We start from the raw sequence: 20216 nt of genomic DNA, 5'->3' as shown, positions 1-20216 counted from the left end.
CAGTCGTAGGTAGGCCCTGATCCACACGTACTGGTTACTACAATAGTGAATGTTTCTTTCGAGATAACAAAAAAAGGCACAACGTAACTCTCGTTTCCATATCTTGAAAAACACGTCACAATCGAAACTTTACGAAACGAACACGCAAAGGGGCTCGCCTTTATGTTGACGCCTTGGAGTATATCGAAAACGATCTACTAACACGCTGTCTGTGATTGTGTTCTTCTCACGGCATCCAAACCGACGCCCAATGAAATCGCTCCTTTCTATTACACGCCACACCTGCTTGTCAATGCCAGGAAGTACATTGTGAACGTTCAGTTTTATTCTATTAAGATGGGCAGAGACAATAGGAAAGCATTTAGGCACCGAAAATTTCCGCATGAACGCCTCAGACGTAATTTGATATCAGCATATAGCTCTCGATATCTAGTCGGTGCTGCAAGGGCGTGCCGAGAGGACGTTTGGGAGTTCAACCTCACGAAATATGTGTGGAATTGTACAATTCACACATGAAAAATTAGCTTTCTTTGTTCATTTCATTCATACTATTACCTACAGACGGGACAGAATTGTTATGTAAAGAACTGACTGCATTATATTGCAATGAAAAATGTTCTTAAAATCTAAACCCTTTCAAGTAATCAGAATGTATCTCGAAAAGAATCTGTCATGCAAAGTAAGTGAAAGCTGATTTGATTTTGCACTGTAAGACACGGGCGGGGAAAATGCGTTTCAAGTTTTTTTGCAAATGATACACGTGTCAGGATTTAGGTGGGTATTTTGGTACTGGGAAAAACCTCATTTTTAGTTTGGTAACGATAATGTCAATTTAAAGTGTAGATGTTGCACTGACTTCTTGAAAGTCATCTTAGTGCATCTCAAATCCATTAAAATAAGATACGACTTAATTTTCCTGGAGACTCAAGAAAATGAACCGACGAAAATATCTACCGTTACTTGCACACCTTACAGCCTTATATTTCTCCATTTTTCTTCGCTTTCACCGATTTTTCTTCATAATTTTATCAACGGGAGATTTTGTTGAAATGGAGTATTTTTCGACTTGAAACTTGTTTGTTTGATAGCGTATTCAATGTTACAAACTTCTGACCTTTCTCACAAGGTTTAGGTTATCCCTTACGAATTTGTATTCTGTTTTGAAAACCTCTTTTTACAAAAAATAATCCTTGAAAATGTCCAAAAATGAGACAACATCAAAATTGTATTGCTCAATGTTCTCAAATGTTTGCAATATAAGAGAAGCAGAGTGCTCTGAGGAATAATTATGTGCTGTTCAGTCATGGAAGGACACATGTGCAGCTCCCCCACTCATTCCCCACCCCCAAAGCACTGCGTCACTGAATGCAGGTGTCCCATACTGCCTGTGCTACAATCTTTATTACAATCTTATGAACTCTCGAGGGCTTCATGACTGGAAATATAGTCATCAAGAACCTCGAAACGTTGCAAGGGGAAAGTACGTGCATCTCAACTGACAAACGGCATCACAATTAGCACGTCTCCTTTCACGTAGACTCCTGTACATCATTCAAGTTGTTTGTAACATGCTGCACAAGAGCAACTTTCACTCCCGTTCATAATCCCTTGGTTTATATCGTGTTCTTTATTGCTGCCTTTTTTTATGGATCGTTTGTTCTCGCATTATAAGACATCTGCGTGGGAACTTTATGCCGCTCTTAGCTTTGCCGAAGTGCTGCGAATGTGTTAAAAGTCGAAGACGAAAAAATAAAGTTCAGAAGGCTGATGTGAGAAAAGGAACTGGGCGGACGGTGTATGAGCGTGTTGAGGGTTGCCTTTAGTTGATTCGACATCAACTCTAATATAATGTCCTAAATAAATATATTTTTATTTTATCATCCTAATTACAATTTTGTTTCTGTAATGAATAAATTTACGTTAATAAAACTTGGATTCGATGTTTAAAATGGAGCTGGCAATCTGAGTAATGCTTTCACGATTCGTCAGTCTTCTTAATACTTTGGACATGCACATATACTTTGTAAAAATAGAATCAGGTCCTCTATTTTCGGTGTCTAGAGACTAGAGTGCTGCAGCGAGAGGGTTTCGCTCCAGCGCCCAATAGTTCGCTCGAACGACGCTACATGGCGTACGGATCGAGAGCTTCTTCGCTCGAGCGAATAACGCTCGAAACCCAGTAGTACATGTATAACCATATAACCTCAAATATGGGTCGTGGGGTGAAAGACGCAGTGAAATTGAAACATCAAGTAAACAAATATTTCCTCGATATCAACGACCTGAGAAGCAAAAATTCCATCAAGAACTCCAATAGTAGAACGCTCGACCTAGTTTTAACAAATATTGAAAATATATTTCGCCAAGAGCCTCTGGTAAACGAAGATAAACTTCATCTCGCTCTAGGAATAAATTTAACACAAACCGTGCCTAAACAAAGAGTTTTAAATCCAAACATCCAACGATATAATTTCAAAAAAGCCGATTTTATAAATATGTATCGGAAACTTGAATTAGCTGGCTGGGACCAACTAAAAGAATGCTGAGACGTAGATATAAATTTTATGAAATGATGGAAAGCATTTTTAATGAATGTGTTCCATGCTCTCGCTCCTCTGTAAAAAAATCTTACCCATGTTGGTTCACGCGGGAAATTATTAAAAGTCTGAAAGCAAAATCACGTCACCACAAAAAGTGGAAACAAAGAATGAGAAATGTAACACATCACGAAATTAAGTATAAAACCTTAGGAACGAAATTAAAATGGGAGATCAATAAAGCTTACCAAAACCATATTGAAATTTCAGAAATTAATCTTGCTCACGACCCTAACCAGTTTTGGTCCTTCATTAAAAATCAAAGAAAAAATCCACCTGTGCAGCCAACTAAGTATAGGCTAATGATAAAACCATTGACGATAATGAGAGTATCCAAGATCCCTTTGCAAAGTATTTAAAAACCGTATATTCCAAAGAACCATCTTCCTACAAAGATTGATTGATTTATTGATTTGTTTTTTTAAGTCCACTTTATGCACAGTAAGTCTAATCGGGACTGGACCTACAGTTTAAGTGGGATCCGAACCACTATGTGCCTCCACCGGGACCCCTTGATTACAAGGCGACGACGCTACCACTGCGCCATCAGGGAGGCCCATCTTCGTACAAAGATCCGCATCCTAATGTAAACATGAACTCACTTCCTAGTATCCTAAATATCTCTGAAATATCACTAAATGAAATTGAGGAAGGCATTAAAAAACTTAAACCAAAAAAATCCGCCAGCCCTGACTCAATCCCCCTTATGTAATTAAAGGATCTTCGGAAATTCTTAAGTACCCTCTTCACACCCTTTTCAACTTGGCTGTCAGAACTTCGAGATTTCCAGCAATGTGGAAAACAACTGAAATCTGTCCAATTCCTAAAGCCGCTGATAAGGCTGACATATGTAACTACAGACCTATTGCAAAATTGTCAGTACCAGCAAAACTCTTCGAACAGATAATATACAAACATATATATTTCCATATTAAACCCATTCTTTCCCCCAATCAGCATGGATTTATCCAAAAGCGCTCAACCGTAACTAATCTTGTCGAACTGACAAGCTACATTGCACCCAGTATAGCTAATAAAGGGCAAGTTGATGTTTTATATACAGACTTTTCAAAGGCATTCGACATGGTTCACCACAATATATTAATACAGAAATTAGCCAACAATAGCCTTTCTCCTCCACTTATAACACTTCTTTCTTCCTACTTCCAGAACCGCCGACAATATGTCGTGTATCAAGGCTGCAGATCAACCGAATACGTGGCCAGTTCAGGAGTTCCACAGGGGTCGAACTTTGGTCCCTTGCTATATTTAATTTTTATAAACGATTTGGCAGAACTACTCACAAAATTTGAAACATTAATCTTTGCTGACGATGATAAAATATATAAAAATATCGTAAACGCTGATGACTGTACAATATTACATGAAGAGCTGGATAACTTGCTTCAGTGGTGTGAAATTAATAAAGTCAGCCTAAACCTAAAGAAATGTAAACTTGTATCATTCACCCACAACAGACACCCTATTCAACATTCATACACTATTTCTAATCTGTTAGTACAAAGTGAGAATATCGTTACCAACCTAGGGGTCACTTTTGACCAAAAGTTAACATTCCAACCACACATTGCCCGCATTCTAAGCGAAGCTCACAAGAATTTGGGATTTAAAATGGGAATGGGTAATCAATTTGGAAAAAAGGAAACATTTCTCTTGCTGTATTATATGCTCGTCAGATCTAAACTCGAATATGCTTCTCTTGTTTGGGACACGCAACTCAAGAAAGATATCGAAATATTAGAGAAACTTCAAAATAAATTTCTCAGATATCTATTATTTAAACTTGCTGGTACATATCCAAAACTCACTCCTAGCAACATATTACGCGAATATCTTTAATATTTCGTCACTCGACGAAAGGAGGCAAACAAGTCAAATAACTTTTCTCTCCAAGCTTACTAATGGTAAAATAGATTCTTCAAATCTGTTGTCGAATTTAAATTTTTATGTACCAAACTGTATGTTAAGGCACAAAACTGACCTCTTTCAAATCCCCCTTGGAAGAACCAAAATGGCCGATGCTGATCCCATGAGGAGAATGTGCAAGTTATTTAATTCAGTTTCCAAGAATAACCCAAGCATCGACCTATTTAAATGTAATTGTAACATTAGATCTATTCGCTGAATTTCTGTATGTTTTGTTTTGTTCATTGAATTTTGGTTTTCATTCAGCTTGTAAGGTTATATCCAACAGTTTAGCGTCATTTATTATTGTATTATCTCCGTGTTTCCTTTGTCTCTATAACCTAATAATTAAATTCTTCTCACAATTGTTCTTAAATGTAAAATGTATATTGCGTCATTCATATTTCTTGTTAATTTTCTTAGTTATGTTCTTATTTATGTAATGGTGTCATCCCATATTGAACACTGTAATTGGGTATGCGCCTGTTTAATAAATAAATAAATAAATAGTCACCATCTCCATGTTAAAATGAAGTTTAGTCTATCTCACCAATACACAGTGAAATAGATGATTGTGGGCTGAAACTACCAAGGTGGATATTTTACATTGTTGTCAGATTAAAATGATATTCCACTTTCCTCCACAATATCCTAAATAATCACATTAAAGCTCCCTTCGCCCTGTCACAGCTCGATTTCTACGTCCCCTCAACCAAGTTACGACCAAGAAAGCAACTCTTCAGTCTCCAACGAAGCAAAACCAACGCACTGGCAATATCCCCAATTTGGAACATGTGCAAAACATTTAATGCTATCAATAAAAGTGAAAACAGTGTGGACCTATTGTCCCCAGCCCCAATATTGAAAAGGAAAATATTAAAATGAGATAAATTACGATAGAACCTAAGACCTGTATGTTTGTTAAATGCGTTTTCTTATTATATTACATTCATCTGTGTAATTAATCAATAATGTTATCTCAACCATTGTATAATGAACGAAATAACTGGGTAATATATCTGTTGCGTTCAATTTCTGAAATAAATAAGTTGCAAACGTTAGAGGGTGAGAGGGTACGCTTCATGCAGTACTCTAGTAGAGACATATAAGACGCAAAATCAATAACGTAGAGAACATGAGTACAACCTTACAGCAAATAAGAAATAATAGTAAAATAATAAAAAGCTGAGTCACTATGTTGAGTTGTTGACTGTCAAATAAATATATTCATGTTTCTTCGACTAATTGCACACGGCACCACTCGCTCCACATCCTTAGATTCCATTTCTTGGTACAGTGGGATCCATGAGTATTACCGTACAAATTGTCCATCACTATGTTCGTGCACTTTATTTGACCCAATAAGAGCTTCAAGAATTAAAAGAAATCTCAAAACAAGCTGTTGACAACTTCTTCACCAGCATACATAAAGATACATCTCTTAAAAACACACAGGATGCAAGAGAAAAAATATTGAAAATCGTCATGGACAATTTGCACGGTAATACTCATGGGTCCCACTGTACCATCTATGAAGATGTAATATAATGGTCTGTAGGTGAGTTTACTTTCAATTTTTTTTTAAATATACTTGGATGGAAATTATATTCTTAAAATATTAACTTTTTGTGAGGATCCCTTTGTCTCTCTCTCTCTCTCTCTCTCTCTCATTCTACAATCTACATCATATATAAAAAAAATTCCCGACAGTCAACAACTCAACAAATTTTTATTGGACTTACAGCTTTACAGATGGCTGTTTATGCCCAGCATACATTATAAGTGCATAAGATACATTTTTTAATATAAATTTTACACACAAATTTCAAAAACGCTCTTAAATACAATTTTATATAACTACATTAACTCATTCAGTAACAGAAATATATTATAATTTTATATCAGCTCTTCTAAAAAAAGCAAGTATAACATATCCAATTCTAACATCTGGAGCATACAACATTGATGTCATATTAATGTTGGTTGACAGTTCTATGATTTCCACTTTAGAGGTTTATTTCATAAGGTTTAGCCAAAGTTTGTAAACGAGTGCTAATTGGTTGTCGTATGGTTTCCCATTGACGTCACGACAAAATGACAATGAGAAAGTTAACAACTTACAAGTTGAAGTAGAGAAAAATTGAGAGATACGAAAAGTGTTGTCAAGTCAAATGCGTAAAAATTACCAGAAATGTTTTCAATCGTTTTTTCACTTACTAGTTTCTTTAGGGAATGGAATATACTGAAAGCTTTGTTGGTGCTTTGAATCAATTCTTGAACTTCTCATTGAATGAATTAATGTAGCCACGTACAGCCAACGGCAAAGATAATAGCAGGCAAATTACCCATCGCAATTTTCATTCTTTCCTAATCTGCATCCTGTGTTGTCTAAGAAAATGGAATTTTGTTGATTCGATGCAGGTGCTGACTTCTACTTACTGACCTCTTAATTGCAATTCATTATCTCAGTGTGTGGAAAACAAACTGAATGAAAATGGCGGTGTACAATTCCTACTGTTTTTTTTTGCCGTTGAGGGTACAATTTGACGTAATATTTAACATCTACACAGTAACGACGTCGGAAGAAAAGGGGTGGATAAGTAGAGGGAGGATATCTTTATAAGCGGACAGGTTGAAGGTCACACCTCTGTCGAAAACGCTAGTTGTACAGTCCTGGAAAGAATACTTCCCCTGTTAGACTACTGGTATTAAGGCTCTGTTGGGGAAGTACTTTTTTCCATGATTGTACATTAAGTGTGGGGAAAGGGAAAACACAAGAATGTGCTGGTAATAAGACGTTATAAGATTACTGAGTGTGTGATAGCTGTGAAATGGTAAAATGATAAGTAAGAATTAAGAGAAATGGGTAATTCAACAGATGAATAAAAAGGGGCGAATTAAGTTGTCGACAGTAACTGGTGAGAAACCAACAAGGCGCCTGGTGAAAAAGCGGCTCAGTGTCTGGCAACACTTGCAACTGGGAGAGACTGGTATCGCGTGTTGAAGAAAATGTAATGGATAAAAGAAGCCTGCTTGTCTATTGAAACGGCGTAAGGGGAGGGAGAGCAAAGACAAGAGGGGAAAAAAACAAGATAGCTTGGCTGACCTACTTCAACAAATGTGAAGGCTTCTTTATTCTTGCTTTTGTTACGATGCAGGGGATCCACATACAAGGACGACAAAATATGAAGAGGCCTTCATTGATTTGTCAGGAGTTGCTGAATATTTTTCGAGGCCACTGATAAGAATAACGTCGCGTGGAAGTGGGCTTGGCACGAAAACAAATGTGTCGAAAGAATCTGTCAGAAGAGGCTGGTTTCACAAGCACGTCATTAGTTTTGAAAGCAGCAGAATGGTAGCGGAATTCACTCGCATACTTTTTGGAAACCCACTTCCCAAACTGAGTATTTCGTACGTTCCCTTGCCGATGTTTCCGAACCGCTAGAACAGTTCCAAAATAAAATATTGATAGACTGTTGCGTGGTAAATGCACATAATTGACAGTACTTACTGGTTCGCAAATAACTTGGACGAAACAAACATGCGTGCCATCTTAAAGCATACAAAACAGAATGCAGATTCCACACACGCTTCGAATTGGCAGGCTAACTTGAAGGCAAACAAAAAATCTTAAAACAATTTGTAAGTGTACTAAAAAGGATAAAAATAAATATTTCCCCCCACAAGTCAGTGCAATCTATTTTCTCCTATGAATGCCAACAATTTAGAATATTTCACGTCCTGTCTTTATAGGTAGTTGTGGAAGTTAAAGTCAATACAGTTACAATATGTATCAAATATATTATCAAATGCCGCTTTGTTCTAACTGAAGCGAGAGAGAAGCTTTATTATTAAGTTCTATTTTTATTCATACTGTCTGTAATATTTTCCGCAATGATTAACAGCAAGTGATTTTTAGCAATGAACTTATGTTTGTACAAGGACAAAATTAAGTGATTATAAAGTATGTTCTATTATTTGAGAAACTTGTAATGTCTTGTATAAGTACAATGGGATCCATGAGTATTATCGTGCAAATTGTCCGTGACTATTACGGGTATCGTTCATTTTTCTCTTGCATCCTATGTGTTTTTAAGTGATGGATTTTTATGTATGCTGGTGCAGAAGTTGTCAACAGTTAGTTTTGAGTTTTCTTTTAATTCTGGAAGTGCACGAACATGGTGATGGACAATTTGCAGGGTAATGCTCATGGATCCCACTGTACAAGGGCTATTTTACGTACGTACATACAGTAAGTGCGAAGCTAAAGAGTGTAGCTGCAACTCTTTGGATAAACTATTGTCCACTCGAAAAAATACGACCCTTTATTGGCACAAAATGTGCAATGTGATTGCTACTTTCAATGCTAATTTGATGAAGCTTGAGATTTTGACCATGTAGTTCCTACAGCTTAAGTCCACTTTATGCACAGATAGGCTAATCTGGACTGGAGCTTCAGTTTAAAGTGGTATGCTAACAACCATGTGCCTCCATCTGGTATCAAAACCGGGCTCCTCGATTACAAGAAGGCAGCATTTTCATTGCGTCATCAGGGAGGGCCATGCAGTTTATGTAAATGAGCTATTGCTCTCGCCTTTGGTGATCCAAAATTTCGATGTTGGCCCAGCATTGTGAGGATAATGAAGCTGCTTGAAAGCAAGTGTGGCCAACTCTGGTTTCGAAAGCAAAAAAAAAAAAGTGTTTGAATTCGATGCTCTAACCATGTGTTACCGAATGAAAATTTGCTTGGTAGGCCTTGGCCCTCAAAGGCACGGTTATAATATTATGTCCTTTATTTCCCCTGATATGTTCTCTTTCTAGATACGTGCGGGCGCATTTGTTTCTAATAGTAAAAATGTCTGGATTTTCAACAAATATTTAACAAAATACTTCAAATGCTAAAAAAGTAACGAAAGAAAAAACAGGCATAGCTAGACGTCACGCAAGTTAGAGTGCGAATACGATTGTCGCTTAGATCGATACTCAAGCACCAACGATAGCCGATAGTTCGATACCAGAAATCAACACAAACTATACTCGAATCTCGCGGGTCACGTCATCTCAAACCCGGAACTCGTATATACATTTGAAAATACTATTGTGTAGTCTCCTTTTGATTTAGAGTCCTTTGTTGTGTTCTTCTAGTTACAGTAGAAAAATTTAGATGCCGAAACGAAAATGTAAATTTACAGATGAACTTAAAAACAAGTGCAGTTTAAAAAAAAAGAAAAAGCGCTCTTATTTCGTAGAATATGGTAATCCTACTCATAGGACTAATGTGCCACAGAGGTTGGTTAGTTTTAGTTTATATGTTAGCGTCTGAAATAAACTACGTGATGACGTGTTAACTTGGGAACTAAAGGACATATACGTTTGCACATTTTACACTGTAGATACAAAACATTTTATCCTGGTTATCCACTCATAACAATATTGCTCCAGTTAATGGATTTATCTATCAAAATTATTAATCAAATGATATTATCCTAATACTACAATAACTAATTGTTGTAAATATATTCGTGACAGAACTTATGCTTAGGTAGGTTTCGAGTAGATTACATTGTTGTTGAACTTCATATTTTCAAACATTTCTTCGTCTCCTACACATGCACAGAACGTTTCCCATGAGAAAGGAGCTTCATACAAAGTAATATTTTGTATTTTTACTAGTCACGAAATTGAGGATGAATGCTGATTAAATAAAACTGATGAAGAGGCACTCACATACTGGCACAATGGCTTGACCAGGACGCGAATCTGAAACCTTTGATGACGACATCAAAATGTTCGGACAACGAGCAAGCTACGGGCACAGTTCCTTTTCACATTAACTTCTCACAAATTAAAACTATTAATACTTAAAGACGTTCATATTACTTTCTCAAAACTTGAAACTTACTTCCACACACACTTAGTTCCAGTAATATAAACACTTTCCCCATCTTCATGCACGAACAACTTTTAGAAATGTTGAATGAGTACTCAAACCATTTTCAGAATACTGCCATTTAGAATTTACATACTCGAGAGCAATGTATTTTTTTCAAAATTCTTTAAGGCTCTGATAGCATTATCATTATGATAACTTGTAAATGCAGAAAATAACAAATTTTAAACAAGAAAAGGTGTTTCGTATCAATCGCTCATTCTGCAGGCTGAATTCGGATCGAGAATTTTCGCCATCTTGGGACCATTCCTCCCTATACGAAGATGCTCTGCTTCAACTTCGTGATCTTGTACTATATAACTTATACTACAGGTACATCAAGAGAAGTCGCTGCTTTTGTTTATCTATTGAATGCTGGAAGAGCCAGGGTGAAAAAGTTTAGGGGGAAGCAACGAAAGACAGTTCGAACAATGCTTTGTTCGTGTTTTGGAATATAAGAATGTAGTCGTTCTAGTGTTGTTTCTACAAGATAAATCGTTTAGAATATAATGCGAACGAACGAAAAAAAAGTCCGTTTCTCACCCGCAACAACGTCACTGGAGAAGTGTTGAATATTCTGTGGTCTATTGTTAAAACAGATCACATATAAAATTATTGTCCGACAAGCAGCGATTTGATTTTAAAATCACCGCGGTTGCTACCTATAGGCTAGCTGTGGTACGTCCTTACGTCAATTACATTTCCAGTTTACAATTAGAGCTCTGTGCAATTACACACATAAGCTATGTCTCACACGCTACCCATTCTCATTAATTCAGTGTAAATGTAGGGCTCTTGAGCAGAAATATCATACCAGCTATACATAGCAGACTTCAACTCTGCCGTAAAAAAGTTTTAAAGAATATTCTATAAATGTGGACTTGCATTGAAGAGATATATCAATTGAACTCTTATCATTTCTGCTTATTCTGTTTGCAAATAATAAATCTTTTATGGCATTTTTGTTGTACTAGCCAACATGCTTTCAACGAACGACAATAAACGAATTTTTTGTATATTATACTTTTGACAAGTGAGTATCACGTATATCTACAACGCTAAAACTCAATTTAGTAACAATTATTTTGCCTCACATTCATACAATTTTTCAAATGACAAGGACACAAAGCAAGTGGAAGCCCATATTGGAACTTTTCCTCTATATTTCCGTTCTGAACTGTAGTCATAGAGGAAAATACGTCAGCATGGGTTTGATTATCGATTGTCAATTATTCAACTGTGATAATTTATGCTACGTTAAAGGGCTTTGATTTAGCATAATCGATAGGAATTGATTGTCGATTGGCACAGTTAAAAATTAACATAATGAAAAACATTTATTTTTATACATCACGCCACTGTGGGGGGATCCTCACTCAGTGCCAAATTTGTAATTTCATTTCGGAACGTAATTTTTTCTTTATACAGGGTGACTGGTAATTAGATGTATTCCCTGAAAGGGGTTAAAGTAGAGACAATTTGCAATAAATTTGACCATATGATACCCCGTCGGAAACTTAGTAGTTTTCGAGATAATCGAATTTCAATTGTTTTTTTAAAAAAATGACAATTTTCCACATAAAAAGATGAATTGAGAAAAAACTGCTCATTGTATGGAACTTATTTCAGCGTTTGCTGATAGCTAACAAATAAGTGGTTCATTGAAAAAAAAAGTTTTTCCCAAATAACAATCACATGTAAGTAACGGGTGGGTCTAAACTTACAAGTGATGATAAGAAAATGCACTCTTTGTTTACTTGGCAACGTATTAATAAAAAAAATGGTATGACACGAAGCGTACAAATTACGTAAATTACTTCCTTGATTCATCAGCTATCCAACAAGGTACAAATGTTGCTGACATTCACATTTGTGTACAAGAAATAACACTTGATTCATCTTCATGTGAATGGAATGAATGAACAATACAATTAAAGAACATTACACGTCTTGCTCAAAGTGGGCACCTCCGTTACGAATGCAGGCACGTAGGTTTTTACGGGTCATTTGGTCTCGTAACTCGTGATGTGATGGTGGGTGGCCTTGACGTGTTGACCAGCTGTTAAGATCCTCTCCCTGAGCTCTTCTTGCGAGTTTACCGGTGCCTTGTCATGTGGCTCCAAATGTAAAAGTCGCAAGGCGGCAAATCGGGGGATCGAGCCGGCCAGGGAATCGGTCCGCCTCGGCCAATCCATTTCTTTGGGTAATTTTCATCCAGCCACTGTCGCACGCCCAGGCAGAAGTATGGATGGGCGTAATCAACAATCATTTCATCGAGCCATTTTTCCTGCCCCAAATCTTAAATGGCATCACTTATGAACATCTTTTGTGGAACGGGATGGCAATGTTGTTGGAGGATGTGCCTCTAGCTACAAGACGTGACATGATTTACCAGCATGATGACTGCCCAGCTCGATCCCCCGATCAATTTGCCGCCTTGCGACTTTTACATTTGGAGCCACATGACAAGGCACCGGTAAACTCGCAAGAAGAGCTCAGGGAGAGAATCTTAACAGCTGGTCAACACGTCAAGGCCACCCACCATCACATCACGAGTTACGAGACCAAATGACCCGTAAAAACCTGCGTGCCTGCATTCGTAACGGAGGTGCCCACTTTGAGCAAGACGTGTAATGTTCTTTAATTGTATTGTTCATTCATTCAATTAACATGAAGAGAAATGAAGAATTATTTCTTGTACACAAATGTGAATGTTAGCAACATTTGTACCTTGTTGGATAGCAGATGACACAAGGAAGTAACATAAGTAATTTGTACGCTTCGTGTCATACCATTTTTGTTATTAATACGTTGCCAAGTAAACTAAGAGTGCATTTTCTTATCATCACTTGCAAGTTTAGACCCACCCGTTACTTACATGTGATTGTTATTTGGGAAAAACTTTTTTTTCAACGAACCACTTATTTGTTACCTATCAGCAAACGCTGAAATAAGTTCCATACAATGAGCAGTTTTTTCTCAATTCATCTTTTTATGTGGAAAATTGTCATTTTTTTAAAAAAAACAATTGAAATTCGATTATCTCGAAAACTACTAATTTTCGGACGGGGTATCATATGGTCAAATATATTGCAAATTATCTCTACTTTAACCCCTTTCAGGGAATACATCTAATTACCAGTCACCCTGTATATACATACAGTAGGCTTCGGTTGGTTCGGCCCGCCCTTACTGATATATATATATATTTTTTTTGTAGGCCAATAATGTCTTTTAACAGTTCAGTTTTTACTTTAGGCCTACGTGTTTTCTACTCAATAAAAGGAATACTGTACAGCATTTACTTTTTTTATTGTCTCATATAAATTAGTGACAGTGTTTATACCGTTGTGTTTTTAATTTCATTTTCATACTTAATGAACCAGCTATCAACAGTTGCATTTGTGAGTGAAGGCAAAGAAAGTAGACGACACTTGACAAAGAGAAAACCATCACGTTGTCGGTAAGTACTAAGTAGGCAAGATGCAGTTTGTTTTTTGTACAGTAAAATACACTTAAACGTGGTTTAAACTACCATATAACTAATTTTAATGTATGGCCGTACTGTTTATAGGATTTATTGGTCTTTTTTGCATTACTTCGGTTCGTTCGGTCTACGGTTCGGTCCCGAGGTGGCCGAACTAAAGGTCGCCTACTGTATATGCAAATTTGTGCATGTTAGCACTCAGTTAGTAAACTAAACTATTGTCTTGAGGTTCTATTGAATGTTGGTTCTGACTTTGGTTACTAAATCACTTGATAACATTTACACGTAATTTAGAAACAGTACATTTTCGTTCTCGTACACAAATAGAGCTATCGCTATCCAACTAGTAGCAGTGGAACCTTGACCAAATTTAGAATGTTTAGTTCAAATTTATTGTCCACGTAATCTACCAACAAGTTTCTTGTTTGATTTGATTTGATTTAGTTTACTTAGCGTTTTGTGCCTCTTAGCTAATTTGCGAAGATGGGGATGAGTGATGAAATGATGAAATTGATGAATGGACATTCACAAACAACCAAGCCCGAGCGGGATTCGAACCCGGGACCCTTGGCGTCGCAGCGCGATGTGCTAACCACTCGGCCACAGCGAGCGAACAACGACCGAACTCTCAAACCCTATTAGTGCTACACGTATTTCCGTCATTTGTGTATGGTAGTGGGCCCTCGAATATGGACCATGAAGTAAAAGACGAAGTGAAATTGAAAAATAAGTGAACGTATCATCAATTATCTCCATGTTAAAATGTAGTCTTGTGTATATTACCGAGATATGTTAAAATGAAATAGATGATTATGGGCTGAAACTACCAAGGGTGACATTTTATGATTCTACGATTATTTTCACATTGAAATGATGTTCGATTGAATATTATAAACTACCTTTTATTATTTCGCAGATGCCTTTGATGAAATTTTCTCTTTCAGTCCTAAAGATAGACATTCACAAGGATTATACACCAATATCATGATCGATGAAATAAGAGACATAATAATTAAAGCCAAGGACACAACTCCAGGAAAAGATGGAATATCATACTCGATGAAAATTTACCGGAATGTGGTATAATATATCTTTGTAACATCTACAATTATATAATGAATTCAGGAAATGTTCCCCAATCGTAGTACACTCATATGATTTTACCAATATTGAAGCCTGGCAAAAGTCCACATAAAGAAGAATCTTATAGACCGATAGCTTTGTCTTCAGTACTGGGGAAAAGTTTTGAAAAATTAATTCTAAAGAGAATAAGTTTGCATATAGAGGGACAGGGATTATTTTCAAGGCTTCAAGTTGGATTTAGGAAGGGTATGGGGTGTACAGATGCCTTGGCAATGTTATCATCAAAAATTTATGATACAATGAAAAGGAAAAGTAGTCTTATTGCTGCTTTCTTAGATATTAAAGGGGCATATGATAATGTAAATATAAATAAATTATTAAACATTCTACAAAATCTGAAAATACCTTATATGCATCTAAAAATAATTTGGAATCTATTAAAAAATCGTTGTTTATATTTTTACTTTCACAATAAAGTTGAGGGTCCTAGATGGATAACAAGGGGACTTCCACAGGGAAGCCCTTTAAGCCCTTTACTTTTTAATATGTATTTAATGGATATTCAAAGAATATGTCCTGAGCCATTTGGATTTATACAATATGCAGATGATTTATGTATATATGAGAGTGTCAAGCAAGTAGATAAATGAGTCACCAACATGGAAGCGAAAATAATAGAGATAAAGAAATTTCTTGAGAATTGGTCTATGAATATATCGTCAGAAAAATCAAAGCTGATTATATTTAGTAAAAAAGGAGCTCCGAAAAATATGAATCAATACACAAAAAAGTTACACATTCCCATAGAAAATACAGTAAAATATTTAGGCGTTATATTTGATACTAAATTAACATGGAAACCTCATGTAAAATGTTAGTGAAAAAGGCAGAAGTAATTTACAATGTATCTCGTTCTATGGCTACAACAAAATGGGGAAGTCATCCTAGTACAATGATGAATTTTTACAAAAACTATTACAAACCAACAAAGAATACGGGATTATAGCTTTAATACATTTCGGAACGTGTATTTCGACCTTTAGAAGTAATGCAGAGGAAAGTTCTACGAAAGTGTCTAGGACTGATGAAGAGTACTCCCAATGTTGCTGTAAACATGGAAGCATGCGAATGGAACTTAAGTTATAGGGAAAGAGAAATGTCTATTAAATATCTGTTAAAAACAATGTCAGAAGTTAATCATCCGTTTAACGACATTCTATTCGACTTGGTTGAATTATATGATACAGGTAAAATTAACAACTGCGAAGATATAGGATGGGTGCAATTATATAGTGAGTACTATGAGGATCATCAAAAATTATTGAAAGTAAGGAGTAAGCCCATATATACTCTAGATTTTCCCGTTTGTGAATATAGAGATATTTATTTTCCTGAACAATATACAAAATATGATTACATGGAAAGATGGAAAGATTATTACTTTATATATACAGACGGTTCAAAAAGTAGTCAAAATGTAGGATGTGCTGTTTATGATGTACAGAAGAAGAAATCAATTATGATACATTTACCGGAAGGTTTTTCCATTTTTACAGCTGAAGCTTATGCATTTTTCCAAACACTAATTTATACATATAAATTGCAAGAAAAAATATATTAATATTAACGGATTCCAAAAGTGTATTATATTCAATTCAGTCCAATTATGATTTATTATTTAAATGCTCCCCATACATTATAAACTGTGTAAAAACTTTACAAAATTTAAGGAGCAGGGGAAAGATAATTCATTTAACCTGGATTAAAGCACATTGTCAAAATTTAGGAACTGATATGGCAGATGTGTATGCAAAACAAGCTAGGGTAATTCAACCTGTACTGGAGCTGAAAACCTGGTACACAGACCTTCTACCGAGGGTGAAGAAAAAGTTGAAGGAAAACTGGACTGAATGATGCAAAGGTGAATTTCAAAATGCAGGCAGCTTTTATCAGAGCATAGCTAATTTCAATAGAATCAGGCCTTGGTTTACAAAAGTTCAAGGTTCACGGAATGTAATAGTATTACTAAATCGTATTAGGTCAGGACATACAACTACTAAAAGTCATTTACAAAAGATCCGGATTGTACAAAACCCAAACTGTACATGTGGCAACAAGGAAGATATACACCATATCATATTTGAGAGTAATAGATACTCACAAGAAAGAGAGACATTCTATAAAACTCTTATAAACTGTGAAATTCCTTTTCCTCAGTGTTTGGAATCTTTGATTTGCGAACCTAACCTTACAGTTGGATATATATTGTTATATTTTTTTAGAAAATGTGGCTTAACTATTTAGTAGAAAAAAAATGTTGATAGTATCTTTTAATAATAATGTACTATAAAATGTAAGTTTATGTACAGTACATATATAGATATGGGAAAAACTGCTTAGCGGTAATCCCAAGTAAAATGTAAATAAAATAAAATAAATAGAACGTATCATCAATTATCTCCATGATAAAATGAAGTCTTGTGTATATTACCGAGATATGTGAAAATCAAATAGATGATTATGGGCTGAAACTACCAAGGTTGACATGTTATGTTTCTATGGTTATTTTCACATTGAAATGATGTTCGGTTGAATGTTATAACTGCATTTTATTATTTCGCAGAATATTATTGTCCTTTTCGGTAAGTGAACAATGATGTACACGTACAGTCACGGACACTCCTGGGTTGTAATGATACCATTGAAATTCAATGGTGTTGTTACAATCCGACTGTACTTCTTGCACTGTGATACGATATTTGTAGTTGCTTAGGCAGGTCTCAGCATGTGCATCCATTTTACGTTTCGATCTGTAGGTATTGCGTACTTTCAAATGTGCTGTATTTGAGTCTTACATAATCATATACGGAATTATGATTTAGAATTGTAATTGCATAGAGTGGTTTCCTTCCATGTATTGGTTTTAGGTTGACAGTGCTGCTTATTAGGCTCTGAAATACGCGACGTGCCAATCATTCCACTAAGAGTGCGGTACGATCGAGCGTAGCACGCTCGAGCGTGGGAGATTCGAACGAGTTTGAGCGAGCAAAATTAAATCGCACACTGCATCACGCTCATAATTGATGTATCTTCTTTCAATGTACATGACTGTCATTTTTTTTCAGAGATCACCGTGGTACAATTTTTGGACACGACCAACAGATAAGAATACGTTGCTATATCTTTGGTGATTAGCACCCTAAAACTGCCACAGCTTGTTTTTTTGCTCGCCTTTCAATGTATGTTCTCCCATACCAACTTTCGCCCTACTTTTGCTCAGGCCATGTACGAGTGCATAACCATTCTACAGGGAACCGGCCAAGAGTGACCGCGTGTCGTAATCTTGATTGCGTCACACATTGAAGAGCGCTCGAGTGAATTATTGTGTACTCCTTTCTTCGTAAATGAACCAACCGTATTTCGGAACTTGTTTCAAGAAACTGCTCCCCTCCCACTACCAAGGGACCCGAACGGCTACAGTGTTGCCAGCTACACGGAGTGTTCACCAACTACAAAAAATTATTCCAATCTTGACACTACAGTATAAAATAACTGGCAGATTGGAACAACATATCTAGAGCTAATTTCACCACTAATCCTTTCCGTTGAATGAATTTTTGAAACGGTATTAGTAACCCAAACTTTTTTGTGTTGCAATCAGCAATTTTTACATAGCTATCCTACATCCCACTAATCCGAAGGTGTTGGCAAACCTGAAAAAGTCAGTGGATTTTGACAATCAAGTGTTTTCTGTACTTTCCAGATTTTTTTCTCCATACAGCAGTTTTCTGATAGCAAATATTCTGTATTTATTTCTTGTTCATTTATTTCGCTCAATGTTGAATAAACTTGACTCCCTTGAACATCAAATGCAGTTTTAACAGTTTAACTTGGTAATTATCATGTTACAGCACCACAGAATTGACTGGACGGTTATTGTAAAATTGCCTGGGAAAACCTGGAAAAGTCAGGGAATTTATTTTGTAAAAATGAGTGGGAACATGTACACATATAGATGAAGGTGCAAGATAGACTGGTTGAAATAAATGACACCGCAAAGCTAGCCCAAAATTTGAACCCATAACCTCTAATCTCCCAATGCGAGTTCCCACAGGTTCGGTTCGGTTATTCCAAGACTTCTTCTTCGTGAGTCCTTGAAAATGCTGGGATTGTACCTTAACGAAAACGATTGACGCCGATTCCTCCCACTCCATTTGTCCACTTTCTTTTACCGTGCTATAACTTCTCCGTTTCTGGTAAACATAGTGGTGTTAAATGAATCGAATTAGCAACGTTCCCAAAACTGTGTAACAACATTTGTGTACGATCCCTCTGGTGCTGTACGATTCAAGCATAAATCCTGATTTCATCCTTCACAAATTTCAAGTCAACTTCTTGTTTGCATAAAAATCAACTTTCCATAAATTTGTTGCAGGTGACTAGGCATATATTCCTGAATGAAGTGGAATAGGAATGGTTACACGTCGAGATGTGATGTCACTTGGCATAGTAACGTCTGTCTCGTTCTCGTCTCGAAGTGTTTGCGCTGGCGAGGTAGAACGCATATACCATAGAATGGCATAATTTAACGCGTGACTTTGGGAACATACTGTAGCTCAGAATATATTCCGAGAATTCGTGTTTGCATTGTTATTTGATACATAGGTTTTAAAGTGTGTCATGACTAATTTGATCGCGGTCGTGGCTGTATGACATAATAGGGGGAGTGAGAAGCGCCTGACCCCATTTTATATCTACGTATCAGGCGTGTTCTCTTGCAATGAAAAATTATTTGTGTCTGTTTAGAAACTAAGCACACAAGCCAGTATTTCAGTACAGTTTCCAATCCAAAAATGTCGACGTTGACGAGGAAATGGGGGGAGGGGGTTCGTTCATTTTCTGTGAAACAAATAGCTTTTTCCAAAATTTCATCTCCTAATTACTAAACAATACGTGCTCTGCCTTATAATCGTATCTATCCTTAACAAAACAAGGCATGATTCGTTAACAGCAATACTGGTACAATGGACCTGGAATGTGGAAGGAGTGCCGCAAAATCATGAATGGCCTGGTTCAGACGAGGGATGGACACAATTAAAAAGATAAGGCGTTAATGCAGAATATCCGTTATGCGGTGAAGAGGAGGCGAAATTTCAGTCTCCTCTCGTGCAAGGAAACAGGATATATTAAGGAT

The 20216-nt window shown here is 36.4% G+C and overlaps 1 long non-coding RNA gene across 2 annotated transcripts in view; it reads right to left on the bottom strand.

Moving 5' to 3' along the window:
• Window positions 1-20216, bottom strand: part of LOC145989200 (uncharacterized) — a 383184-nt gene that overhangs the window by 351012 nt on the left and 11956 nt on the right. The gene's annotated exons all lie outside the window — the stretch shown is intronic.

Source organism: Lepisma saccharinum, chromosome 6 (assembly GCF_977018435.1).
Source record: "Lepisma saccharinum chromosome 6, izLepSacc3.1, whole genome shotgun sequence".
Classification (NCBI taxonomy): Eukaryota; Metazoa; Arthropoda; class Insecta; order Zygentoma; family Lepismatidae; genus Lepisma; species Lepisma saccharinum.
Note: the sequence above shows the minus strand (reverse complement) of the source record. Positions and strands in the feature narration are given on the sequence as shown.